The sequence below is a fragment of the Calliphora vicina genome, chromosome 1 (genome assembly GCF_958450345.1).
Source record: "Calliphora vicina chromosome 1, idCalVici1.1, whole genome shotgun sequence".
Classification (NCBI taxonomy): domain Eukaryota; kingdom Metazoa; phylum Arthropoda; class Insecta; order Diptera; family Calliphoridae; genus Calliphora; species Calliphora vicina.
Genome location: NC_088780.1, coordinates 4,347,140 through 4,369,697, shown reverse-complemented (window position 1 = coordinate 4,369,697; position 22,558 = coordinate 4,347,140). Strand labels below are relative to the sequence as shown.

The window sequence follows — 22,558 nt, the reverse complement described above, 5'->3', positions numbered from 1 at the left end:
TCAAAGCTTTTTTTGATTTTTTTTAAGTTTTTTTGTTACATTCTATTTTAAAAACTTTTTAAAGCTATATTTGCGAAAAAAATCTTTTTTTTCAAAAGCTCATTCCATTTATGAAACTGTTTTTAAAGCAGTTTTTGAAGGATATATTTTCGAAAAAAGCTTTTTTTGCCAGCGATTTTTTTTGAAAACTTTTTTTAAAAATAGTTTTAAGTTTTTTATGGACTTTTTTTTAAGATTTATTGTAAAATTCTATTTAAAAAAAAATATTAAAAACTAATCTTTTTAAAGTTCTATTTATGAAAAAAGGTATTCTTTAAAAAGTTCACTCCATTTATGAAACTTTTTTTAAAGATATTTTTTTGGAATTTTTTGAGCTTTTAAGAAAACTTTTTTGAAGTTATTTGATGAATTACAATGTGCATCAAATTTCGGGTCATTAAATCTTTCCCGAATGAGACCAACGGGAAGTGATAGTAGAACATCAGTAGACCAAAACCCCCAAAGGGTTTTAAAAAGTTAGCTCGTATTTTAAAGTTATGCGCCTTTAAAGTTCAGCTTTTTGAGTAAAAATTCTATTGAGAACATTCAACTAAAATTACTTTATATAAATATTGACTTACTTCAATAGATTATTCATAAAATATATATGAAAAATTTTTACTCAAAAAAGCTGAACTTTAAAGGCGAATAACTTTAAAACACGAGCTAACTTTTAAAAACCCTTTGGGGGTTTTGGTATACTAATTATCTTCTTTAATTTCCCGTTGGTCTCATTCGGGAAAGATTTTCTTGTTGTACAGTGTTATTTTAAAAAGAGCTTTTATATAAAAATTCTAATAAAAAACTAATTTTATTAAAAACTACTTTTATAAAAAATATAATTTTATGATGTAATATATATATTTTTCGAAAAAGCTCTTTTTATATAGAAATCTTTTTAGTTGGTTTTATTGAATTTAATAAAATTTTTTAAATTTTAAAATAATATGTATCAAATAAGTTGAAAACTTATTTTAAAGAAGCTTTTAAAAAAGATTTACCCACATAACTGACATTTTTTGAAGCTATTCAGTGAGAAAACTTTTTAAATTTGTTTGTGTTGAAAACGGTCCATAAATGGTTTCTCAGTTCTAGTGAAATTGTTCATAATAAAGTCTATAGTTGTGAGTAGTTGTGTCTTACATTTACTAAACTTATTTAAACTTTGAGTATTGAGACTAAAGTTTAATTAAAAATCGTTTGATATTTTCAAGGACAAACTTTACTAGCATTTAAAAATAGTATATGGGACAAAGGAAATGAAACTGAAAAATTGATTTTTGAACTTTACCATAGGCGATTTTGATGAAATTAATGCTTCTTAAAAATAATCTTGCAAAAAATTAAACTTAAACCAGGATAAAACCTGGTTTTATCTTGGTTCGGTACCTTGACGAAACATTTTTGTTTTGTTCCAAAAATGATTTTGAATATGAAGTAAATGGATTATATTATTATGGCTTAAATTAATTCATTTTATATACTTGACAGACTGAAATGCATTTTCAGCCCTTCAACTTTATCTGTAATTAAAGTATTCTAAAAACATCCATTTATTTGCAGCCAGTTCAGTAGTAAGCGCCTATTACTTCATATCAGCAACTATTTCATAATAATTTTTTTTTATTAAAATCATTAAATGTTTTCACATAAAAAAAATTGTAAACTTCGCTTGGTTGTTGCAATTAACCCCCATCTCTACACTTTTGATAGGGGGAATTGAAAGAAACAATAACAAAACAAAGAGTAACCTTTTTTACGCCGAAAGGCTGAAAAAAAACAGATAAAAACTACCGGTATTTTTTATAACAGATTTTTAAAGTTTTATTTTTTTGTATTTACTTTCACTTGTTGCAATTAAATGAAACAAAATAAAAATCTTTTAAACGTGGCTTACAAAGTTTGGATGTAAATAAATACATGTATGTATGTATGTGGATCCATGTATTGTATATAAGGAGTAAATAGTTTTAAAAAATATTTTTTTATTTTTATTTATTTAAAATGTATTGTACTCCCTGGTATTGTAAGTAAAATGCAAGTTTTAAAATTGAACATTGCACTGGCCTGTCTGTTTGTATGGCTGTTCGTTCATGGTAGTTGCTGGTGACTTTTGTGGTTGGTGCTGTTGATCTTGCCATAATCTTGTTGCCATAGATCATGTCATGTTGAGAAAAATAAAAGAAGTAAAAATTAAACAAACATTTGGTGGATTGTTTTATATACTTTGTTTGTTTATTTAACTTTGGTTTGTTGAATTTTTTGTTTTGTTTTTCTTTCTGGCCAAAAATTTCATTGGAATCCTGTTGATTGCAAAATTATAGCAGACAAAATAATACCAAACATTTTTTTGTTTGATTTAAATATTAAGTGTAACAAAAACCACGAAATTGCTGACAAACAAAACTAGATTTTATGTAATATATTACATTGTGCATTTGTCAAGTAATGTAACACTAAATGTAATATTAAATGTACGAATCATGTGATAAAACATTTTTTTATTAAACACCATTTTTGCTGGCATTTGGTCACACAATGTCGTGGCTAATTTTGTAACCACAGGGCTGTTTAAATAATATTTGCAGATGTATATAAACTGACATTTGATCAGAGATCTTAAAAAATTTAAGATCACATCATTATTGACAATTTTCAAACAAATCGAAATTTAATTATTTTTTATTAAATATTCAATATCTTTAAGGTATTTTTATCTTTTTCTTTCCATAAATATTTTCCCATGCAATTACTATTTACTTAAACAGTAGTATGGGGCCTTTTTTTATAAATCCCTCATTAAAATTTTAAAATCATTCCCATTAAAACGGTCTAAAACTCCCTAGAGCTATGAAACATTTCATTTTAAATCGCTTTTCTTTTCTTTCTCTTAATTTAATTTCATGAAAGCCTGAAATAAATTAAATAAAAAAGAAAAAAAATCAATTGCAATTATTAACTTAAAAAAAAACGCTTCAGGAAGCTTAGAAATTCTAATTATAAATAATTTATAAATGGCCTGTGTGTTTTTTGCACTCTCTTTCTGCCTCCCTCTCTCTATGTTTATTTTCTTTGAACCCCACAAAAGCCGTGAGAAAGTTGTGTTAAACGTTGTTTGTTAGTTTTAAGTTGAAGTTTAACTAAACTTAACAGAAAATTAGTAAAATGAGCAATAATTGCAAATAACTTTAAGCTAAAAGTTTGTTAAATACATACGCTGGTGTATTACAACAATAATAAAAACAACAACGTAAACAAAAACAGTTAGTGGTAAATTGGCAGCCTCAATGGTGAACAGCAGCAAATAGTTTTCAAACAACATGAACAAAGAACAGCATGATCTTTACTCATTACAGGCAGACATTCTAGTGTTCACACTGCCAAAGAAAATTTTACACAATTTAATTTATGTAAAAAACTGTCTTATAGAGCAGGTCAGCACTAGTCTTGTACTAAAGACTAGGTCTTACACTAAAGACTACGTCTTATACTAGCGACTACATCTTATACTAAAGACTACCTCTATTCTACTACATTTTTAAATTGGTATTTCTACTCCTTTTCTAAAATACATAGTAGTATTTCAACAACTTTTTGAAAAAAGTAGTATTTCTAATTATTTTCTAAAATAGTAGTATTTCTATTACATTTTTAAAAAAGCAGTAGAAATACTAGTTTTTTTTACAAAAAGTGGTATAAATACTACATTTAATACAAAACGTATTAGAAATACTACTATTTTTTAATAAAGTAGTAGTAACACAACTTTTTTTTACAAAAAGTAGTAAGAATACTACTATTCTTACAAAAAGTTATAAAAATACTACTATTTTAAAAAAGGAGTAGAAATAGAAATTCTACTTTTTTTTACAAAAAGTAGTAGAAATACTACTATTTTTACAAAAAGTAGTAGAAATACTACTATTTTTACAAAAATTAGTAGAAACACTACTATTTTTACAAATGTAGTAGGAAACTTTTATTTTTACAAAAAGTAGTAGAAATACTACTATTTTAAAAAAGTAGTAGAAATACTACTATTTTAAAAAAAGTAGTAGAAATACTACTATTTTAAAAAAGTAGTAGAAATACTACTATTTTTAAAAAGAAATATAAATTCTACTTTTTTTACAAAAATTAGTAGAAATACTACTTTTTTTTACGAAAAGTGGTAGAAATACTACTATTTTAAAAAGTAGTAGAAATACTACTATTTTTAAAAAGTAGTAGAAATACTACTATTTTTAAAAAGTAGTAGAAATACTACTATTAATACAAAAAGTAGTAGAAATACTACTATTTTTACAAAAAGTAGTAAGAATACTACTATTTTTACAAAAAGTTGTAGAAATACTACTATTTTAAAAAAGTAGTAGAAATACTACTATTTTTTAAAAGTAGTGGGAATACTACTATTTTAAGAAAGTGGCAAAATACTACTATTTTTAAAAAGTAGTAGAAATACTACTATTTTTACAAAAAGTAGTAAGAATACTACTATTCTTACAAAAAGTTGTAGAAATACTACTATTTTAAAAAAGGAGTAGAAATACTACTATTTTAAAAAAGTAGTAGAAATATAAATTCTACTTTTTTTACAAAAATTAGTAGAAATACTACTTTTTTTTTACGAAAAGTAGTAGAAATACTACTATTTTTAAAAAGTAGTAGAAATACTACTATTAATACAAAAAGTAGTAGAAATACTACTATTTTTACAAAAAGTAGTAAGAATACTACTATTTTTACAAAAAGTTGTAGAAATACTACTATTTTTACAAAAAGTATTTTTTAAAAGTAGTGGAAATACTATTATTAAAAGTGTTAAAATACTACTATTTTCAAAAAGGAGTAAAAATACTACTATTTTACAAAAAGTAGTAGAAATACTACTATTTTTAAAAAAGTAATAGAAAAGATACTTTTTCAAAAATATAAAAAAAAAGTTAAATATCTGTTAACAATTTTTAATATTTCACCAGTGTAAACACACTTTCCCAGTTAAGTAAACGAAAGCTGCTAATATTTCCTTTACATTTGCAGTTGGTGCTTTGTTTAAATGATGGTTGGTTGGTTAGTAATTGAAGTAGTAGTTGGCAAATTAAATAAACATTAAAAATTTGGTTGTAAACAACATGTTAAAAAATGTTTAAATTTCAAACACAAATGATGGCTTTATAAACACCTCAACTTAACAAAAAAACAAAATACGACAAAAAAATATTCGAAGCAAAAAATAAAATAATTAACAAAAGTAAAACATACAAGAAGCTGAGAGCAGGGCAACATTTGTAAAGATATTTAATACTATTAGAATGAATGAATGAACGAATGAATAAATGGCGGTAGACACAAAATACTCATCTAAAGATAATTAAAATTAATTGTTAAAAAAAAACAAAAGAAATAATTCATTAAAGAAAACAAAAATTGAAAGTGTTTAGAAGAAGAAAGTACTTTTGTCTCAAACGTACAAAAAACATTTTGGGGAAATTGTTTAAAAAAAATGTCTTAACAATTTTTAGGAATTTTCTTATTATTTCTTATTTAATATTACAGCATCTTGCTGCTGACAATTTGAAAAGGTGTCATTTGAGGTTTCATTAATATGGTCTGGGTATTTCAATCAAGTCATATCCACTAAAGACATTTCAATATAAAATAATTGCTCATTTGACCATTTTTAGTAAGTGGCCTGTGTTTGTGCAGGAGAGTGTGCCTGAAAAAATAATGAATGATTCAACCAACATTTGCTTATTATTTGTTAACAACATTTAACACTTTATTAGGCTTTCTTTGTATGTATGTATTGTATAAATATGTGTGGCATTTTCCTTAAAGTTTATAATTAGAAAAACTTGGCTTGATAGTTTTCCTGACTGCAAAACTCTAATTTTGTAAAATGTAAAATGTTAAACAATAAAACAAACAAAACTCTTAAATGTGTTTTTTGTTATTAACATTTTTATTTATGAGTGTTGAGTTTTCTTGGCATTTCATAAGTTTATTGACAGAGTCTGTTAACAAATTATTTATTTATTTAAACTTACATATACTTAATTTTGAGTATGTTTACTATGTTGTCTCTTTGGTGTTGTGTATTTTGAAATATCCATTTACAAATATGGATCTAATGAACGCATCTTATGGTAGAAACTAATATATGCTGCAGTTTGTTTTTATAGTTTTTTTTTTTTTTTGGGTTGCAACATCATTACAAATTAATACGTTTCAAAAGACTTTCACTTTTTTTTAAAATTTTTGTTGAACGTTAAACAAATTTTGTAATGAATTTAAGATAAAATGTAAAAATAAATTAGAGCGTTTAAGAAAATAGTTTTATATGAAAATATGTGTATGGTTTATGTTTGATTTACACAATTTTCAATTAATGTGTTGTAAATTGATTATAGATATTGTTACTGAAATTACCATGACTTTATTTGGTTATTAGAGTAATATGACTAAGTAAATGGCGAAATAAACTACTTACTTAGGTTAAGTATGTTGTAATAGTTTTTGTGATAATTAAAAATATAAACATTATCAGTGTGATTATGACATTATGTGTCCGAGAGTTGAATAAATTTGTATGAAATTCATTCAGTTTTAAAAAAATTACTTATCCTTAAAGACTTAAAGAAATGGTCAATAATTTTAAAGTCTGAGTCTTATACCAAAGACTATGTCTTATACAAATGATTACATCTTATACAAAAAAATACATCTTATACTAAAGACCACGTCTTATACTAAAGACTATTAGTCTTATACTAAAGACTATTAGTCTTATACTAAAGACTATTAGTCTTATACTAAAGACTATTAGTCTTATACTAAAGACTATTAGTCTTATACTAAAGACTATTAGTCTTATACTAAAGACTATTAGTCTTATACTAAAGACTATTAGTCTTATACTAAAGACTATTAGTCTTATACTAAAGACTATTAGTCTTATACTAAAGACTATTAGTCTTATACTAAAGACTATTAGTCTTATACTAAAGACTATTAGTCTTATACTAAAGACTATTAGTCTTATACTAAAGACTATTAGTCTTATACTAAAGACTATTAGTCTTATACTAAAGACTATTAGTCTTATACTAAAGACTATTAGTCTTATACTAAAGACTATTAGTCTTATACTAAAGACTATTAGTCTTATACTAAAGACTATTAGTCTTATACTAAAGACTATTAGTCTTATACTAAAGACTATTAGTCTTATACTAAAGACTATTAGTCTTATACTAAAGACTATTAGTCTTATACTAAAGACTATTAGTCTTATACTAAAGACTATTAGTCTTATACTAAAGACTATTAGTCTTATACTAAAGACTATTAATCTTATACTCAATGAAATTTTCGAAGGGAATTCCTAAAAATTGGAGCGAAAATCCCAAAAATGGTATTTTTACAGTTTTGCTCATAGGTTTTATATACAAAAATGCCTTACATAAAAACTTAAAATTGTTATATATTCTTAAAGAAAAAATATTTTTAATAAAAAAACATTTAAGTCACATGTTCGCCCAAAAAAACAGCAATAATCTATTATTTTTTGAATTGAAAATCGTGCTATTGCTCTGAAATTATGGCCTATATTTAAAAAAAAACGGACCAAGTTATTGCAAATTTTTAAAATTTCAATTTAGATAAGTACAAAAATCTTTGAATTCGGATGGAGCATTTGTAGGGTCTATTTTAATAACTTAAACTCGAATACTTTGACTACGCCTACGTAAAATGTTTATGCCGATCGGACCAGCCGTTAAGAAATGCCAGATTTATTTCCGAAATATTAGGATTCTGCCCCACTGTACATTCGGAATTGCAACGATTCGAACAATATTGCTGTTATCAGGAAGTGGAGTAGTCATCAGTAAAATATAATGTAGTGGATTAGTAATAAAATGCAATAATAAATCGCTTACTGTATCATGTCCAATAGATTTCGATTTAATTCTATTAAATGCTTTAGTTATTTCTTCTTCCTCAATTCTCACAAATTGATGCTATGCTCGAATCCTAAGTTGTTCGAAGTGGTACGATTCGGGCAAGCTTCCAGCAAATAGGATTGAAACTAATAGGCCATCAGTGCAGTATTAAAATATGCCCAATAGATTTCGCTTTTATGAAATGCTGCATCAATTGTCACACAATTATAAAGTTGAATTAAAAAATATCCAAAATTGAGTCAGCAGAGTGTAGTTTAAGTGTTTTACATTGTGTAAATCCATTACCAAATTATATGCTTCCATCCCAATAATAACAGTTAATATATGCCTCGGAATCACATTCCTAATACTCACTTTCCTTACAACAGATTTCAACCTGTTTTGATGTTTGCAAAACGATCTGCAACGTTCATCATTATGCGCATCTCTATGGGCTCTGATACCCATATGCTTAACCCTTAAATGTATGATTTTTAATTTTATTTTTCTATAAAGTATCAAATGATTAGTTGATTTTTATTTATTATATTTCATTTAGCTTTAGTTTCATTTAGAATTTCGTTAGCTGATACTTTTCGTACTCCATTTGAATTTTCGTCTAAAATTAAGTGGAACTGGAATGTAGACAATTGGCAACAATATGCCTTAAAGGGTTAAGCTTTCTAGCCTTCATCTTCTCACGGTAACAGAGACAATTCCTTCTCTGAGTGGAAAATTAAGCGCTCTTATATCTCTCATCCTAATAAAAATTAATATTATGTCTGCAAGTTCTACTGAAAGGTAGGGTTTAAGGCTGAAATCTAAAATTACTTTTTTTTATTAAATTTCTGGAAATTGAATTAGTTTTTCCATCCAAATATTGAACTTTAATAGAAAAGGTTAGAACTTTTATTGAATTAGATGTTTTCAATTGGCGTCAAAGAACAATATTGTTGGTATTGATTGAAATGACTGAAAATCTATCCGTTTTCTATCTATCTAATTTTTAAATTTTCTTTAACACTTGAAATCATTAACAAATTTATGATTAATTATTTTTATACCCTTCACTATGAGTGGCCATAAGTGGTATATAAGTTTGTCATTCCGTTTGTAATATCTACATTTTTCATTTGAGACCCAACAAAGTGTATATATATTCTGGATCGTTATTGATAGATGTACGTCTGTTCATCTGTAAGTTGAAATCAACTTTCCGTAGCCCTCAAATAACTTACATTCATGATTCATACATCAATATATCCGCTATAGACACGGTTCGGTTGTTAATAAAAATCGATCTATATCTAGATTACTAAGTCACAAATATAGACAATTAGAAATATTATAGATATTTCAAATTCCTTTGTAGCCACCTATATAACGCCATATATTTCACAATAAAAACTTTTGTTTGGCATAAAATTTTCTACTAACTAGTTGACCACCCCGTCCCGGCTTCACCCGGTGGCATTTACTAATGTTAGTTCTTCAATTTTCTCCAACTCTGCTCTTATTTATTTGCAAATAAACTATATAAATTTGTACTGCATACTTTAGGGGGCATTTTTATTTTAGCCGAAATGTTTTTCTTTACAAACCATCTCCTGAAAATTTCGAATCGAATAAAAAAAAATCAGCCAAATCGCTCTAGCCGTTCTCACATGATGACATTACATACATGGACCATTTAATTTTATATATATAGGTAGATAAATTATATATTTTTTTTAATTAGAAAGAAAAAAAAAGTTTGAAATTTTTTTTTTTAAATTTTTTTTTACCTAAAAATATTTTACATTATTATTTGCTGAAGGGTAAGTAAGATTCGATAGAGCCGAATATAGTTCTCTTAATTGTTTTGTTTAATTTCCTTTTGAAGGTTAAATCGTTTAATGTATTTTCTATGCGAAACTGCAGCATTAAGCTTAAACAAATATTTAAAATTATACAAATATTTGCTGTAAATTTTAACTTTGACATTGTTTCTATTTTGGATAATTCGTTTATGTTTTGGTTTGTGTGCATTTCATAGGTTTTAAGCTTTATTTTTTATTTCATTTTGAGATTATTTTAAATAAAGTCACGTTTTCAGTGTTGATCTAAACATATTGTTTAAATTGGCTAGATTTGTTCATGCGATTTTTTCTTTATACAAAACCAGAATACTGAGACAGCTATTAGCAGAAAAACCTGTTGTTTCTTAGAGTTGGTTTTTAGTTTGTTTTAGCATCTGTTCTGTGTTTAAGACCCTAATGTTTTAATTAATGATAATATTTGCTTATTTTTTGTATGTCTTTTACAGCTAAAATCTCATAAAATTTAGCTTTTCTTTGGATAGACTTGTGTCAACAAACAATGTGCACCCGCTAAGTGAAATTGTCTAATTTTTTTCTTTTTATATGGTAAATGCCAATGTTATTTGCTTTTTTTTGTGTAGTTTTTTGTGAAATTACAAAAAGTGCCTAGTGGAGGAGCATTGCAGCACAGTGTCACTGCAAATAATCATACTTAATTCCTGATTGGATGTTTGCCAAGTTTTTCTTTATATTTTCAACTTACAAACATATTTGCTTTTGGTGTGTAACTAAAGTTTATTGACTTTTGATGAAGATTAAAATAAAAAGAAACAACAATAAACACATGTATGTACAGAGTTAAAGATACAAATCTTTAAGTTGGCAAAATTTTACACAGACAAACTTGGTTGACACATTGAATGAATGAAAGACAGAAAAATAGAAAATGCATAAATATTTACTAATAATACACACCAACATAAAGATTATAATTTCACTGTGTCAGTGGGAAAGGTCAAAAGCAAATAACAAAAATTTCATTTTTAATCAATGTAATTTTGAAGTTTCTTTTCATTTGAAAATAATTTTTATTTTTTTATTACAAAAAATGTTGAACAATATTTTTTTTTTTTTAGAAAAGAGAGTCAAATAAAAGTGAAAAAGTTAATATAAAACTTTAATTAATAAACATGTGAAAACAAAATTTATGACAATTTAATACTCAAAAACATATTTATTAATTATTAATTTTAAATAAAAAAAAACTTGCAGACATGTAAATAGCTACTTATACAAGAGGTGTGTTTATTACAATGTGTGTTGTGTAAATGTTGTTGTCTATATTGTTTAACATTATTAATTTTTAAAGTTTGCAGCTACTTTCTTTCAGTTCGTATTTTTTTTACGGGTAAACTGCATGTTTAATTTATAGTTTCATAAAAATATGCAGTGTGAATTAATGAAAATTTAACCTCTTTTCATTATTAACTGGCACCCATTGCTATAAAACTTATTAAATTATAATTATTTAAAAACAATACCAAACTAAAAAAACAGAAAACAGGCGCAGGCGCAGCCACAAAACAAACAAAAAAAAGAGCATTTCTTTTAACATTATCTATGCCGGAAAACATATTTGCAAAATAATTTTCACATTTCTTTGCAACAATCCCAACTTAATATTATTAATAACATGCAACGAAGTTTCTTGAATAAATTTTAAGTTTTGTTTTGTTTTTCTTTTCATTTTCTTTCAAACATTCAAAATTATGAAACATGCCACACATGCGTTAATACAAAAAAAAACTTCATTCACATGGTATCACTAAGAAAGAAAAATTAAGTTCAGTAAGTTAGAAATAACTTGAAGTTATCTATCTATCTACTACTTGCAGTTGTAAATAACAAACAAAAAAATGTAGTCAAATAAGTAATTTCCTTTATTTGTTAACATGATTTGTTGTTAAATTTGTTTTTTTTATTATTTTTGTTGGCTTGTTGGTTGTTTCGATAACCCATAGATATCGAATTGTAAAGATTTTATTTATCCACTCAAAAAAAGTTTATTTCAAATCTACTTGTTGCATGTACAAATGTATGATTCGTTGTCATCAATCATTTGCTTAACGAAGCCTAAAAAGGTTTTTTTTCCTTAACAAATGTTTATTTTTCGTTTTTTTTTTAACAAAGATTTCAGTTGGGTGTGTAAGAAAATTTATTGTTTACCATGGTTTTTTAACATGGCCTATGTAATTCAAAGAAAAACCAACCAGCACTAGCATCTAACATTTAGACACATGCCTGTCTGCTAAACATCATAAAATAACAGAACATTTTAATGGTAGATGATTTTTATTCAAATGCAAAAATTTTAAATAACACACGTCTGTTTGTTTTTTTTTTATTTGTTTTTATTTTATTGTTCTTTTGTATTTCAAATTTAATTATAGAAAAATATAAACTTTTGTTTAAAACAACAATTTTGTTGACAAACTTGATTTGTTTTGAATTAAAAAAATTCTAAGATTTTTTTTCTCTCCCTTTTACTCACTCCTGTGTTATTATTAGTTTTGTAAACAATAACAAACTTTATCGTCCGCCATTGTTTTTTGGTTCAAAAGATTTAAGCAAGGAACTTTTTATTTTATTTTGAGAGAGTCACTCTCTGTTTTTTTTATATTTAACACAGGGTTCCCATATTTTTGCCGTGTTTTATCGTCAAATTACTTAAAAATACAATAGATGTCGTATCTTTTGAATGCAGTTTTTGTTTTTAATAACTTCTATGTCATTTAGAAGGCTATATATCTGTCATTTATTCTCACTTAATTATTGAACATTATAGTGTAAACAACAAAGATTTTCTTTGCTTCGAAAATGTCGTAATTGTCTACTGAAAGCAGTTATTTTACCCACCAGAAGTAATCTATTGGAGAGTTGTCGGATGAAGGTTTGTTTACACTGTAAACTTTACAGACAAGCGGATATTATAGCTTATTAATTGAGAGTTCGAATTTTTAGCAAATTCGTATTAATAGAATATTTTTTTTCTTATTTCATTACGTTTTATTGATTAAATTAATTTTAAATCTGAAGGAAACAAGTAAGAGTGCCATACCCTTCACCAAATTATACTTCAAAACAAAAATTTTATATATTTTTAGGTAAACAAAATTTATTTTTTTTCCAAAGTAGTTTTTTTTAATTTTTTGGAAAAAAATTTTTTTCTAATTGATATTTTAAATTTAAAAATTTTTTTTTGGTGAAAAAAAAAATTCGGGTTCAAAAATTTTTTTTCCGATTTTGGCCGATTGTAGGTCCAACTTACTATGGTCTTATATACGTCGTTGCAAATGTCTTCGAAATATCTATCATTAGATATCCATATTGTCTATGTAATGTCTTAGTAAAAAATAGGTCAAAAATCGAGGTTGTCCTGGTTTTTTCCTCATACCTCAGCCATTTGTGGACCGATTTTGCTGATTTTAAATAGCAAACTTCTCGAAAGCATGCCTGAGAGAATTATTGAAGATTTGGATCCCGAAGATAGCTGGGGTCTTCAGAAAATTGATTTCAACAGACAGACAGACGGACATGGCTTAATCGACTCCGCTATCTATAAGGATCCAGAATATATATACATTATAGGGTCGGAAATGAAAAATGTAGAAATTACAAACGGAATGACAAACTTATATATACCCTTCTCACGAAGGTGAAGGGTATAAAAATTTAAAACACTTGAACATTGATTTTTTTAAAGTTCCAAATATATTAAACAATACAAATATTTCTTTCAGTAGTCATGTAAAAATAGCAATAAACCCGCTAAGCATGTGCATTCGTCTCTGTCTCAGTGATGACAGAACAAAAGAACTAGTTCAATGAACTGCAGGGTATAAATAGAAAGAAATTAAATACATAGCTGATGTAATGAGTAGAGATGCTAATCGGGACTGATTTTTGAAAATCCCGTGTTTCGGGATTTGGTAAGGAAGCCCGGTGTTCGGGATTTGGTAAAGAAATTTTTTAGATTTGAATAAAATATTCTATTAATACGAATTTGCTAAGAATTATTAATATCGAACTCTCAATTAATAAGCTATGATAATATTGTTGACTTCATTATTGTTAACAAATAAATCCTGATAAATACTGACATCTTTTTTTTAGTTCACTAAACTTTTCTTTCAGTAGAGTTCTCTCACCAATGCAAGTGCAGTTTTAGCTTTGGGCATCCCTGTTTTAAAGTCAAATGTTTTATCTATATATATATATATTTTTATATATATATAAAAATTAAATGGTCCATGTATGTAATGATTTGTCTGTTTTTTTTTTATTCGATTCGAAATTTTCAGGTGATGGTTTGTGAAGAAAAAATTAAAAAAATCAGGGTAAAACTCGGAAATTCTTTTTTTTGTGAGTCCAGTCAACTGTAATAAAAAAGCTCCCTAAAGTATGCAGTACAAATTTAGATATTTTATTTGCAAATAAATAAGAACAGGCTGGTGTGCGTGGGTTGGAGAAACTTGAAGAACTAACATAAGTAAATGCTACCGGGCGAAGCCGGGGCGATCAATTAGTTAATAATATATTTTAGATTGCCTATAATCTAAATATTTTCATCTAAGATAAAATCAATTTCGTTTGAAGAGGATTTAAATTGAGTTTTGTTAGATAACATACAAAAAAGGTAAAGAATTGATTTTCCAGAGCCCCACTCAAGAAAACCATTAACAACTTTGCTGAATGAACATCACTTTGCGATATTCGGACATGTAGAATGGCAAAAAAAAAGGAAAATGGCGCACAAAAATTACAATTTCCCCTATTTATTTATAAAAAAACGGGATTTATAAAATCCCGTATTTAAAATTAAAAAAATCCCGACCTTCAGGATTTTCGGGAACGGGATTCACCGTTTGGCGTCTCTAGTAATGAAACTGAGACTTGTGGTGTAATGCAAATAACATAAATCTAAATAACACACATTTTTGAGATCAGTATTTTATCTTCAGATTTCAAAATTTAGTAAAAAACGTATCCTCTATTATACCGTCAGACAATTTAACATTTTTTTGACTGGACTTAAACGTCTACACATTATCTAAACTAGAGATAGTATATGGTAAAACTGGGTTCACAGTTTTTCATTGTCTTTTAACCCTTTAATGCATATTGTTGCCAATTGTCTACATTCCAGTTCCACTTAATTTTAGACGAATATAAGCTTGATACTAATTCAGATTCTAATTCAGAAAAATCAAATGGAGTTCGAAAAGTTTCAGCTAACGAAATCAAACTAAAGCTAAATGAAATATAATAAATAAAAATCAACTAAATATTTGATACTTCATAGAAAAATAAAAGTAAAAATCATGCATTTAAGGGTTAAGGATTTGTATAGGGGTTGACTCAGAAAGTGATTCTGAGTCGATATTTAAAGTGTGTGCTAGATTAATATTTTTGGTCTTTAAAAACATCAAGACAAACGCATAATACCCTCTCCAATATTTTAGTGTAGAGTACAAATATATGTTTAATAGTAGCGGAATTCACTCTTCGTTGCAAACCTAGGATAAGTGCTATATTTTGCAATACCAAAACAAAAAAATATAACATTGCAACGAAGAGTAATTTCCGCTAGTGTTTTATAAATGAGAGTTATATATGGCCTTATTCATAATCAATTTTTAAATTTTTTCAAAGGATTATAAATCAAATTTTGAATGGAAATTCTGTTTTATAAATTTAAACATTAAACAAGCATATGAGGGATAATGTTTACATAATTTCTTATTCATTTATTTTAAAATAAAAGCAAAATTTGTGATTTCAAAAAAAAAACTAAATTCTCATATCGCAATAGTTTTCCATAAAAATTAGTATTTCATGCTTCTGCTAAAAAAGACCCTTTTCCTTATACAAAACTACTTTTTCTTTGCATTTCCATTACACAACTTAACATTTAAACATATTGCCAAATCATATCAAACCTGCGTAGGCATCAATATTGCTGTCATCGATTGCAACATGAAAATTGCACCAGACAACAACAAAAAAAAAAAAAAGAAAAACTGTATTGTATGAAAAGCAAACAACTGCAACAAAGTTTAATGTAAATTCATATTTACTACGAACAAAGCCTGTTTGTTGCTGCATGGCTCAACCGGCAATTGTGTGTATGCAACATTTTGAAAGGAAATTCGCGAAAAAAAAATTAAACATACAAAACTAAAATACATAAAAGTGCATAGATATTATGTATGCATGAATAAGAAGATGAAAAAAATTGGAAAAAAAAACATCAAACACAAAAATATTTGAAACTGAATGGTTGAAAGTATTGTTAAAGTATTTAAGAAACGTTTAAAAAAATAAACAAAAGCGACAGCATTATCATGCTTGAAATAAATTAAATGAGGAATTTCAACTAAACATACTCAATATAAAATACAATATTATGATTTAAAAAATTATTGCTTAAAACCCCATTTATTAATTTAAAAAAATTATTAACAAAATATTTATTTCCCATAACCTGGTTAAAATAATGAAAGTTGTACAAGTATACAAACATACTCTGAAACATACATATATTGAATTAATCATTAAATTAATGAACCATTAAATATTTTAATCAAAAACATCTATGAAAACGTGCCCTTAGCTATATAGTTAATTTGTTTAGAGTATAAATATTAAAAAAATTATCTATAAAATTGAATAATTTATAATTTAATTATTAATTGAAATGGACATGTTTGGTTTTTTTTTTGTCTCAACATTTAAGTTTGTTTAATAAATAATTTTATAAAATATTGACACACTTTAATGAGTGTTTTTTTTTATGAATCTTCTTTTTATCATTAAATTGCCACTATTAAGCAACAAAGTGTGTTTTGTTGCTGGGTTAAATCACCAACTGCATTTAAAAAACTCCATCTGCTATTGATTGATTATGTAAATAACAAGTTAAAATTATCAAAACGATAAAAATTATTTACCTACATGCATAAATAGAAATATTGAAGTTTTTAAGCAAGACAAAAATATGCAGATGCATTTTATTTTTAGCTGTGAATGAATTGTTAATAATTAACATGCAACGTGAGGTGATGATCATGATTGAAGTGATAATAATGATTTAGCAATATGTTTTTAATTTATTGTTAAATTTAACAATATAAAGAATTGTTAGAGAATTTTATTGATTTTTTATGACACTTTATGCTAAATAAATTTTGGCAATAGCTTTGCGTCAGCTCAAATATTTGTGTGTTTTTCTCACTAAGTTCTTAAGATTAATGTCAAGGTATTTTGTTTAAGATTTATTTTTATAAATTAAAAACAACTTTCAACATCTTTCTGAGCAAAAAAAAAAAGCAAACGTATGTAAATGTTTAAAACTATTTCAATAAATTATCTATCTTGCACTCTAATTATATCTGTAGCTAAAGTTTATGCATTTTTTCTTTGTATTGGTTCAAAAAGCAAAATGCAAATTTTTAAAACAATTTTATGAATGTCTCAAGTATTTAGTTTATTTTTTCTTATATTTTTTGTAAAACAGTGACGTGTGCCTATTGATACAGATAAAAATGTAGAACTACATTTAAAATAACACTCAAAGAAAAGTGTTAATGGATTGTTGGTTCAAATGGAAACCAACTGGTTTTTAAATGAGAAATATTTTTAATTCTTTTCCCTTATCTCTGCTTTATTGGAAATTTGTAATATTTTATAATTTTTTCTTGCGACTAATGAAATTTTTAGTATTTTTCAAACTCCCAAGAATAAAATTATGTTAATTATTATAATGTAATTATTATTATTATAAATTTAAAGAATATTTAAATATTATTTTGCGTGTATGCTGAATTTTTAGCTTTTATTTTGAAACATTTGTACAATATAAATTTATTCAAACTATTGCCAACTATTGGCTATGATATTTTCTTATCTTTCTGGCATCATATGGCAAAGAACGAATCAAGCCAATGTTGAATACTCTATTCCAAAGTTAAGGGTATCCCAAAGATAGAGTTCTGCTATGATCCAAACAACTAGGAGTAGGACAGGGCATGGTCTGGACTTCCAATCACTTCATTCTAAATAGTTTTTAACAGGTATGACAACATGTGTGCTAGCGTTGTCATAATGGAATATTACGGTTTCATGTCTGACCACATATTCAGGATATTTTTCGGCCAATTCTCTCTTCAAATCAAACAGTTGCGTTCGGTACAGGTTCCCTGTGATGATCTGGTCAGATTTCAGCAGCTCATAATAGATAGAACCCTTTTGCTCTCACCAAATACATACAGAGAATTATCTTAGCGCCATGGATATTTAAGTTTGGTTTTGTTTTGGCTGGTTTCACATCTGATCTCTTACTCTTCGGGTTATTGTAATGGATCCATTTTTCATAGCAATTGCAAAAATGATTTTCTTTTATAGCGTTCAAGCATCTTTTCGGACATTTAAAATCATATTTCAAAGTCTCTCGGCCTCAATTCGTATGGTATCCAATTTCCCTAATTTTGAGAGAATTCAGCTACTCGCAAACGTTCTGAAATTGCTGCTTTAGTAGCCCCCAATGATAACAACAATCTTCATGAAGTAGTGCCTCCAATTATTGGTCTTCAAACTGGGCGATCTTTGTCTTCCGTATCAAAATCAATATTTCTGAACCGCACAAATCATTTCTCGCACATTGAAGTCGATGAAAGACATTCACCATAAGCTTTGGTGAGCAATCAGCTGCACTATTTTTTCAAATTAAAGAAGTTAAGCAAATCTTCCCGCATATGACGCTTTGTTGGTACAAAATTCGACATTTTCCAAGCTGAACAAAATTTGTTGGTTACACTATAGTTTTCAATAACTGAAGGAGAATAAAAGACAGATATGTAGGATAGAAGGGGGACCATACGCCACTTTTTTTGAGGCGATCTCAAATTAAAACCACAATACATATTCTTAATTTTTTTCTTGTTTCGAATACTTAGATATGTTGGCTTTAGTTTCGATCATTTCAATCTTGCCTATCTCATCTTAATATATATATGTATTATTTTAACATTTCTAGTCTGAACAAAAACGGTGAAACCACCCCACCCATGGGGTAAATACGCCAAATGGGTGGGGCAGATTTGTCATTTCAAAAAATATAAACGTATTTTACTGTTTTATACCTTAATTCACAAATCAAAGTACAATAAAGTAGATATTTATTGTTTATATCACATAACTTAACAAAAAAATATTTAAAGAAATTGTAACTGAATTTTTCTATATTTTATCAACATTTTGCTCTTCATCAAAGGGATTTCTTGTATCTACCGAATGTGCCCCAGGGGGAGCTATGATGTTTATTATAAATTTTTTTCGTACTTCAAATAAAATGGTCGAAAAAACTATTGTCACTAATTGTTCACTATTATTGATTGACATTCTATCACCAACCAATATCTTTTTTGTATCACAAAAACAAAAGAAATTGGCACAAAAAATTCACACTCTGAAATATGTTCAAAGCTTGTTGAAAAACCATTAATAGCGTCTGCTTCACATCATATGTAAAATTAAACTTTCCAACTTTCAGGGATGATAAATAATCGGTAAACGAAAACATAACTTGATAATGTCACAAAATCGATGATTACATGGTTTTTAAGTTATTTGGTGTTGGCAGATGTGCCCCTATGGAGAATGATCCCCCTTCTACCATAACCTTCAAAATTACATATAAGTTATTAAAAACAAAAACCGAGTTCAAACAAAAGATATGCCATCTATTGGAAATCCCGCATTATTAAGTCAATATATCCTATTGTCTATATTAATGACTTATTAATCCAGACATAGATAACAAAACAAAGTAGTCTTGGGTTTTTTCTTATATACATACCATTCATTTGTTGGCCGATTTTCCCGAATAGCCAACAAATAAGATATATTGTATGTAAGGTATTTGCGGGTTTCGAAAAATTGATTTCAACATAGAGATTGACATAGTTATTTCTAAAACCAGTTTGCTTTGCAATTGAAACAAATAGGAGAGCTATATTCGGCTGAATACTTTAAAATAAAAATTAAAATTTAAAAAAAAAAAATTTTTTAAATTTATTAGTGCAAAAAATTTATGATAAACAATTTTTTTGGGGAAAAAATTTTGACCCATTGTAGGTCCAACTTACTATACGTCGTTGCAATGGATGTCCATATTGTTTATATCAATTACTTAGTAATCCAGATATAGATAAAAAATATGCCAAAAATCGAGGTTGTTTCCTTATATCTCAGTGATTTGTTGGCCGATTTTCTCTATTTTAAATAGCAACCGAACCGGGTCTATAGCGGATATATTGATGTATGAATTATGTTATTTGGTGACTACGGAAAGTTGATTTCAACATACAGACGGTCAGACTTTGTGGGGTCGAAAAATGTAGAAATTACAAACGGAATGATAAACTTATATGTACCCTTGCCACTCATGGTGAAGGATATAAAAGGTACTATTTATTGAACTAATGTTGCACACTTAACTACTAACATAATTCTGTGAGTGTGTGTTAATTTTATCGTGACTTTATGGCATTAACTAAAACTTAGTAGTTGTTTTTTATGGATTACAATCATAGGTTTACTCCAGCAGACTTTATACTGCACAGTTTATTAGTCGGCTGTAGTAATGATGTTGGTGTTTAAGTTTATTTCTCTTCTATACAACAAAAAAAAAAGAAGTAGTGTCTGCTTGTTGTCTGTTTGATCTTCGATTTAACAACTTTATCTAGAGTAATATTATGTGAGACTGGTTTACTAACCTGTCACATATTAACATTCAAAAGAATATCTATATCAAAATACACACATTTAATAATAATCATAATAAAAAACAGAAATAAGAGCAAAAGGCGACTTAAATCAGAAAACAAATATTACAAAAAAACTTAAAAAAAAGTTGGAAAAATTAGAACAACAAACAAATAATAAATAATTTTAATTGCTCTGAAGATGAAAAGCGGCTTTGAATTGGAACTAAACAACAAAGAAGAAAAATATATTTTGAACGGTACAAAGATTTAGATTTTTTTGCAGCTAATAACTATATTTTAATATTATATATTGTATAGGGTCAATTAAACAAAACAAATTTATAGCTATTATTTATATTGAAGACATTTCTTTATTACTAACACTTCAATTTGTTGCTTTTCTATTTAATGTAAAACCTCAATCTTTTTGTATTTTGTTATTATTGTGGCAAAAAAGTTTCAAATGTTATTTGTTATTGCTATTGTTGTTAATATTATTAGCCATATTAAGGTCATTTTAACACAATTAGTCAGAAAAAAAGGCAAAAATGTCAGAAAATATTTTACAAAGTACAGAATGTACAAAAAACAAACAAACAAATGGAGAAAAAAAACATTAAGTAGAGCAAATAATTTCTGATTGTTGTGTGTTTATTTAACACCCAGCAATAAAATGTATTTTTTTTACTGTCTTTCTGAGTTTTTCGGTCAATCTGTCGAAAGTGTCACTACAAGTCAGTGTTAAAAGAAATGATTTTGCTAATTTTGTTACACAAAAGTTCTGTCAAAAATGTAACAAACATAAAAGGAATTTTATAGATGTTTTTTTTTTTTAAAAAACTCATCTCACCCTTGTGTGTAAAAATATGAAAGTTTTTTTTTGTAAAAAATATATATTAAGCCAAAAGGCATTAATTTATAATGAGATATTAAAAAATTTACATTGCTTACCCTGATGTGTGGTTTTCCACACATATGTAATTTCTAAGTAACAGATAATAAAATATAAAAATAAATATGCTATTGATGGTAAATCATGATTTTGACTACAAAAAATTATGTTGCTAATGCAAAATACGAATACATACCATGTGTGGATAACAACACATGACCCGACGATATTTATGAAATTTCCTGTCGTATCAATTTAGCAAAGAAAACTCATTAATTGATAACGAAATATTTTAAAATTGACATTGCTTACCCTGATGTGTGGATTTCCACACATATGTAATTTTTAAGTAACAGATAATAAAATATAAAAATAAATAAATGTTATTGATGGTAAATCATGATTTCGACTACAAAAAATTATGTTGCTAATGCAAAATACGAATACATACCATGTGTGGATAACAACACATGACAAAACGATATTCATGAAATTTCTTGTCGTATCAATTTAGCAAAGAAAACTCATTAATTAATAACAAAATATTTAAAAATTGACATTGCTTACCCTGATGTGTGGTTTTCCACACATGTGTAATTTTTAAGTAACATATAATAAAATATAAAAATAAATATGTTATTAATGGTTAATCATGATTTTTACTACAAACAATTATGTTGCTAGTGCAAAATACGACGGATAACATGTGTGCAGAACAACACACTATAACAAACAACTTGAGTTGTTTTGAGGTTGTGATGAGGGTTAAATTAAACTAAGAAAGATATATTTAAATGTTGTCTAACTTTTAATTAGTAACGAAACTTAACTCAAAACATCTAGCGTTTAGTAGTTAAATAATAATGTGGGAGTTGTTTAAAAATAAATGAATGAAATAATAATTTTTTTTTAGTTTGCTATTAAGGCAACATGTTTTTTTACACTCAGCTTTTAAAATTTCAACAAATTTATTAATTTAGCAGCTACTTTATAAACAAGGTTAAATTTTTATACAAATTTTACAGCAAATTTTTTTAATAATTTGTTTCTTTTTCT

At 26.6% G+C, this 22,558-nt stretch overlaps 1 protein-coding gene across 2 annotated transcripts in view; it reads left to right on the top strand.

Moving 5' to 3' along the window:
• The window catches only part of LOC135949262 (putative uncharacterized protein DDB_G0267840), a 168,003-nt gene that overhangs the window by 116,898 nt on the left and 28,547 nt on the right, over positions 1 to 22,558 (top strand). The gene's annotated exons all lie outside the window — the stretch shown is intronic.